The sequence below is a fragment of the Salmo trutta genome, chromosome 28 (genome assembly GCF_901001165.1).
Source record: "Salmo trutta chromosome 28, fSalTru1.1, whole genome shotgun sequence".
NCBI classification, from domain to species: Eukaryota; Metazoa; Chordata; class Actinopteri; order Salmoniformes; family Salmonidae; genus Salmo; species Salmo trutta.
Window position 1 is genome coordinate 25597886 of NC_042984.1, and position 7441 is coordinate 25605326.

Genomic DNA, 7441 nt, shown 5'->3' on the forward strand with positions numbered 1-7441 from the left:
TCCTTCGATATCGTGCACCAGCTGTTGTTTACAAATATACATAGTCTTACCAGAGGCTGCTGTTCTATCCTGCCGATACAGTGTATAACCCGCCAGCTGTATGTTATTCATGTCGTTGTTCAGTCACGACTCGGTGAAACATAAGATATTACAGTTTTTAATGTCTTGTTGGTAGGATATACGTGCTTGTAGTTTGTCTATTTTATTATCCAATGATTGTACGTTGGCTAATAGGACCAATGGTATCATACTATCATAATTGCTCCTGTAAGTTGCTCTGAATAAGAGCGTCTGCTAAGTGACTAACATGTAAATGTATTAACCATAACATTATATACAATATTCCTCTCATGGATATTGTCATCAAAATTTAACTGGAATTATAAAATATTATAAGAATAAGGGATATAATAACAATAATTGTCTTTTACAACTTAAATGTCTTCTTACAGACATTCACTAGGCCTGCAGCCTAATACAAGAAGAGTCAGACCAAATTAAAAGCAGGCAAGAAAGGGGAAATTACCAGTGAAAATCTGAGCTACTGGGTGAAGACTAGGAGTCCCTTTACTAGTACCTATGTACATTAAGAACACCTGCTCTTTCCATGACATAGACTGACCAGGTGAATTCAGGTGAAAGCCATGATCCCTTATTGATGTCATTTGTTAAATCCACTTCAGAGTAGATGAAGGGGAGGAGGAGACAGGCTAAAAAGAAGGAATTTTAAGTCTTGAGAGAATTGAGACATGGATTGTGTATGTGTGCCATTCAGAGGGTGAATGGGCAAGACAAAATATTTAAGTGTCTTTGAACGGGGTATGGTAGTAGGTGCCAGGCGCACCGGTTTGTGTCAAGAACTGCAACGATGCTGGGTTTTTCACATTCAACAGTTTCCCGTGTGTGTCAAGAATGGTCCACCACACAAAAGACATACAGCCAACTTGACACAACTGTGGGAAGCATTGGAGTCAACATGGGCCAGCATCCCTGTGGAACGCTTTCGACACCTTGTAGAGTCCATGTCCCAATGAATTGAAGCTGTTCTGAGGGCAAAAGAGGGATGCAACTCAATATTAGGAAGGTGTTTCTGATGTTTGGTATAATCAGTATATATCTATGTATGTTTCCGGTGAGGGTGTGATTGTCCCTCAGCCCTGTTTGCAGCCTCAGAAGCATGTTGTCTAGTCTCTCCAGCCCCTGCCTATCCTTGTCACCGTGGGGGCAGCTATTAACTGCCTAGTGCACAGATGACATGTCTATAGTGTCGTTCCAGTTGAAGCTCGCATCCGCTACAAGTCCATGGTGCTTGCCTACGGAGCTGTGAGGGGAACGGCACCTCCGTACCTTCAGGCTCTGATCAGGCCCTACACCCAAACAAGGGCACTGCGTTCATCCACCTCTGGCCTGCTCGCCTCCCTACCTCTGAGGAAGCACAGTTCCCGCTCAGCCCAGTCAAAACTGTTCGCTGCTCTGGCACCCCAATGGTGGAACAAGCTCCCTCACGACACCAGGACAGCGGAGTCAATCACCACCTTCCGGAGACACCTGAAACCCCACCTCTTTAAGGAATACCTGGGATAGGATAAAGTAATCCTTCTAACCCCCCCCCCTAAAAGATTTAGACGCACTATTGTAAAGTGGTTGTTCCACTGCATATCATAAGGTGAATGCACCAATTTGTAAGTCGCTCTGGATAAGAGCGTCTACTAAACGACTTAAATGTAAATGACTTAAATGTAAATGTAAATGTTCTCCTCACATAGGTCTGAGAACTGACAGAATACATATTTTTGCTCAGCTTTACTTCCTGAAGTGTTTCCATTCCCTTTTAAGATGATTTGGTCATGAATGTGCATGTACTGTTCTATTGTGAACAATTCATAACTGGCTTTGGTATTCTTTGAGAAACAATGGAGAGGATTCTCGAATGGGAGAGACAGACAGGTGTGTTTGAAGATGGTGCGCTGCAATAGTCCATATGTTGTGTCCAGAGCACACAAACCTCTTCAAAACGACACAATACCCAATGTGCCCAAGAAGCAGGCGATGCAAACAGACATGCTCTATACCAGGAGTACAATGAAAAAGGAGACCTGGAGGTCAACATTTAGCCTCATCTCCTAAACAAACTCCACAGGGCCACGCACATGGCTTTCCCCTCATTACTGAAACTTGACCCTGAGCAGCCACTGGCCAGGTGTGTTTGATGGGCTGTGGCGGTCAGACCTAGCAGGGCCTTTCATGGGTTAATGTGTGCAGATGAGAATGTGATGGCTTCACTCAAATATAAAGAGATGAATGATCATAATGTCCAAAATAATAAGAATAATAATGAGCAATGGATTGTAAAAGTGTTTTTTTTCTAATGTTCAAAGTGCTTTAGTGGGGTTTGTAATTTGATCTTTATGAACATGTCTCTCTTGTAAAAGAGATTAGAATCTGTATAAGTAAAGGTTGAATAAAAATAATCACATAAAATAATTATGTGTTGGTGTCCATGCTTTTGAATGCACTACTAACTAATACAATACATTTCCACTAGCACTGTTGCATTCCCAACAAAAAAGGCACTTTAAGGCCCTAAATTTGAGAGTAATGCCCAGTAAGTGACTTCCAGCATTGTATGCTATCCTTTCTAAGGCCGAACATCATAGTGGATTCTGTGCATTATAAAACTTATCAGCTTTAGGCCTTGAAGATCACATGAAAGTGCTTTTTCTCCACTGGTGAGGACTATTGATTGTGTTGAGTAAATTAAACCACTGGGCTGGCCTAACAGATGTGTTGTGGAATAAAGGTGCTTTAATAATTGGTATGTCTGACTCCCCTTTCCCTGTGTTCCTATGGCAACAACCTCATTGGGGCTTATGGGATGGCTCTCCGAGACCGAGACACACACACACACCCTGCCCCCACACAATCCTTGGGCCCAATTACCTGGTGGTATATGGCAGCAAGTTGGAGCAAGGCTGTGGTTGCTAGACTGCTTGTGTGTGGCAGTCCCCAGGTGAATACTCCACACACACACAACTCCTCTCATATCACTTCTAAACCTCTTTCATATACACATCACAATATGGAGTTACAGCGAGTTAAGGTACTCTGTCACATGAAATGTATCTATGTAGTAGGCCTAGTCATTCATTCCCACTCATAGCTCATCTCTGGTCAACTCAGAGGTAGCTGAAGTCTTGAGTAGTGCAAAGACAAGGAGGTAATTGGTGAGAAACTTCATAGAAATCAATGGTTCAGCACTGATCATGATAATGAGAGCCCTTTCAGCATCACACCTGTGCTAAGTCCTTTCATTTCCTGTAAAACAATGTCAATCTCTGTAATTATCCCACAGTCACTGAGCGGAAGGACAAAAGGAAGACAGGTGGATAAAACAAAACAAACAGATTCAGCATATTGGCCTAATGGAGGACAAGTACTGACGAGTAATGACAAAACTATGACTTGGCTTACGATGTAAGAGGGGAAAAATCATGTAGGTAGCTAGGTGAAATTGTAAAACGTGAGTGATGACAAAATGAAATGTGATCATAACTCACAGACTGTCTATAGGGCTGACCTAATGTCTAACTAGTGTCCAGTGGCATAAGGTAACAGGGATCTATTTGGGAGGAGGGGTCATAAAAGTCCACAAACTGACAACAAACAGACAAACTGAACACATGATATTAAATTTAAAATGAATGACCTCACAAAATCAACAACGACTAATCAGACAATAAGAAGTGGATACAATTGGATAAACACAATGGGAAAGACAGTACAACAGGGCATAAATGCAAAGTAATACAAAAACACACACACTCTATGACGGCATGAGCACTAGCCCATTGAGCAGAATTGTGTGTGTGTGTGTGTGTGTGTGTGTGTGTGTGTGTGTGTGTGTGTGTGTGTGTGTGTATGTGTGTGTGTGTGTGTGTGTGTGTGTGTGTGTGTGTGTGTGTGTGTGTGTGTGTGTGTGTGTGTGTGTGTGTGTGTGTGTGTGTAGTTAACGCTGGACAGTGTTGATAGATGTCTTTACATCCTCCCTCGCGTGACAGGCCAGCCTGATACCCATCAGTACTCAAATGAACTCAGGTTGTGCCCCAGCTCCTCACTCTAAACCTAATTTGGAATGCAAATGAAAATGCTAAACAAAGCAAACCTTTCAGACCAGGGCAATTTACTCACCAATCCCTTTGAAAAATGCTAACTTCACTCAGGAACAACTTTAGAGAGAATCAGAAAACCTAATAGGTATTTTTTGGAATGAAACATGCCTTCACATTTTCTCTGTGTGCTTGAACACTTAGGTGCTTTGGTGCACCCATAGTAGTAACCCATGTCTGCTAAATGCAGAAAAATAAACACATATCATAGTCTTCCCTGAGTAGTCATTCCACTCTCACAACCCCTGTATGTGGTTGCTTTTATTAATATTAGTTGAATACACTGCCTGTAAGCCGCTTTGCTAACTAAAATGTAATGTTATGACGGGTTGTGTTTCCAACTGATATTATGTTCAGTGGCGACAGGTAGCCTAGTGGTTAGAGTGTTGGACTTGTAACCAAAAGGTTGCAAGATCAAATCCCTGAGCTGACAAGGTAAAAATCTGTTGTTCTGCCCCTGAACAAGGCAGTTAACCCGCTGTCATTGAAAATAAGAATTTGTTCTTAACTAACTTGCCTAGTTACATTTTGTTTTTAAAGTTCAAACTAGATGGATTCTGCATAATTCTACTCAAAACACCTGCTCTTTCCATGACATAGACTGACCAGGTGAAGTCAGGTGACCGCTATGATCCCTTATTGATTTCACCTGTTAAATCCACTTTAGTCAGTAAAGATGAAGGGGAGGAGACAGGTTAAAGAAGGATTTTTAAGCCTTGAGACAATTGAGGTATGGATTGTGTATGTGTGCCATTCAGAGAATGAAGGGAAAAGGGAAAAGGGAATGGGCAAGACTAAAGATTTAAGTGCCTTTGAACAGAGTAATGTAGTGCCAGACGCACTGGTTGGAGTGTGTCAAAAGCCACAACACTGCTGGGTTTTTCACACACAACAGTTTCCCGTGTGTATTAAGAATGGTCCACCATCAAACGACATCCAGCCAACTTGACACAACTGTGGGGAGCATTCGACACCTTGTAGAGTCCATCTCCCGGCGAATTTAGGCTTTTCTGAGGGCAAAAGAGGGGTGCAACTCAATAATAGGAAAGTGTTCCTAATGTTTTGTACACCAGTGGAGACTGCTGAGGGGAGGACGGCTCATAATAATGGCTGGAATGGAGTGAATGGAATGGTATCAAACACATATCAAACATGAATGTGTTTGATACCATTCCATTCACTCCATTCTGGCCATTGTTATGAGCCGTCCTCCCCTCAGCAGCCTCAACTGTTGTACACTCCGTATATATCTGTGGCCTGCCGATTCGAACAATCACCTCTCCTCTCAGCTGCTTCACGGCAATCTGTGCCACGCCCGCTCCCCTGAAACAGGATCTGAATCTGGCATTGTTTGTATTGTTAAAGCTAATCCAGTCAATTACACCAGGACCACAGTGGCTGCCTTGCCCACTAGTCAGCCCAGCCCAGCCAACTAGACAGCCAGCCAGCCAGCCCAGCCCAGGGATTAGGGCCTGATGCCTCCGGGGCTCAGCCTCAGCCCCACCAGCCCCAGTGATTGATAGACCAACATATCCTGCTCCTGTCACCTCCCCCTCCCTCTCTCTCCTTCCCTCTCCTTCCCTGGCTCACCTCCAACGGCATGTTTCTCTCTGTCTGTCTGTTTCACCTACTGGTACTTTGTTCAACTGTCGTTCTGGCTGTAAACCAGTAGGGCTTTATTTGTTAGCCACTGAGGCTGGAATGGGTGTGTGAACAGAAAATAGAGAGACTGAAAGAGACAAGGGCAAAGAGCAGGTATTTCAGGTTACAGCCATTTCATATACGCTGACAAGTAAGCCAGAGGTCATGTGGTTTTCTACAGAGGATTTTAGGTAGGCTCTACTCCCCCCCCCCCCCCCCCCCCCCCCCCCCCCCAATCGTGGATGATGGTGGTGTAGTTTGTGTTGTGATAGGAAAAGAAGAACAGAAGCTCGGGCTGACATCATAAACACATACAAAGTACCTGGGGCGGGAGCGTTGGGGTGTGTGGGTGGCTAGCAGTCGAACCGGTGAGGTGGGACTGGAGGGGGGACTGGGGTTAGTCTCAGACCTGATTGGCCCACTGCAGCGCAGGGGACACACCTGTGAGCGCCAAAGGCTTAGGGGATTGGCTGAAACCTGAAAATTACACCTGTGTGGGGGTGGGGGGGTGGGCTACATGTAAACCTAGCCCCTTTACAAATTCAGTCTACTCATCTTAAGGAGCTTAACCAGGTAGCGGTGCCGCAAGCTCCCTTGAAACTTGAACCGAGTCAAACCTGTTGATTAGGTTTTTGTTCTTCGCCTCCTCGTTGGGTGTCTAGTCAAGCCGAGCTAATTCTCTTGCCTGAGATTGACGACTTTTTCAAAGCGATCGTCGTAGAGGTTATCTCTCTGTGAGAGGAGGGAAGAGGAAGACAAGCATATGAAGCCAGCAGCCAGCAGCCCCAGCATCCCCAGCATCCCCAGCAGCCAGTGCACATTGATGGCTCTTGTCATGGGTTTCTGGCTCGCTTGACCACGCCTGGGAAGGACAGGGTAACTGGACAGGGTAACTGGACAGGGTAACTGGACAGGGTAACTGGACAGCATGATATCTCTTTATTTGTTTTCACTTTGATCAGTGTATGATTTCCTCTGACATTATTTGTGATATTTTTGCTTTGTCATCGCCCTTGTTCAGCACCGGCTTACAGGTACACTGAAGCCCAGTTGTGTGTATACTTGTGCAATGGCCAGGAAGTGGATGGCAAGCAAACAAGGTTGTTGGTATTTGTATGCTGTTACAAGAAAATGCGTGCTTCGATGGCAAGCATATCATAAACTGTATCAGATTCCAGTCCATTTAAACAGAAAGAAAAAGAGGGAACAATAGAGCCAAACGTTCATTACTAAACTGGAAAGACCAGTTGGGGCAGGTAGAGGCAAACAGCCAGACTTGTCAAAGGATATAAAGACAGCGGCCTTTTCCCTCCAATGCACATTTGAAGGAACATTTGAGCCGTTATGGTAACGTTATGCTAGTTTTACATCTAGAAAAGCTGATGATAACCAATTGACGAAAAAATCATGTTGAATGTTTTGATTATTTCACAAAAGAACCATTGTTATTATGTATTTAAAATAATGTATCTATTTCTGATAAACAATTATAATGAAGGCATGGAAGCATTTCTTGTTGATTTAAAATGGCTTTTGATAACTTATCTCTGATACCTGTTGAATAAGAGTCTCATCGCAGCCTTTTGTTAGGATTGTTGCATGTCTTGAAAAGGAGACTAAAATACCAAGGCTAG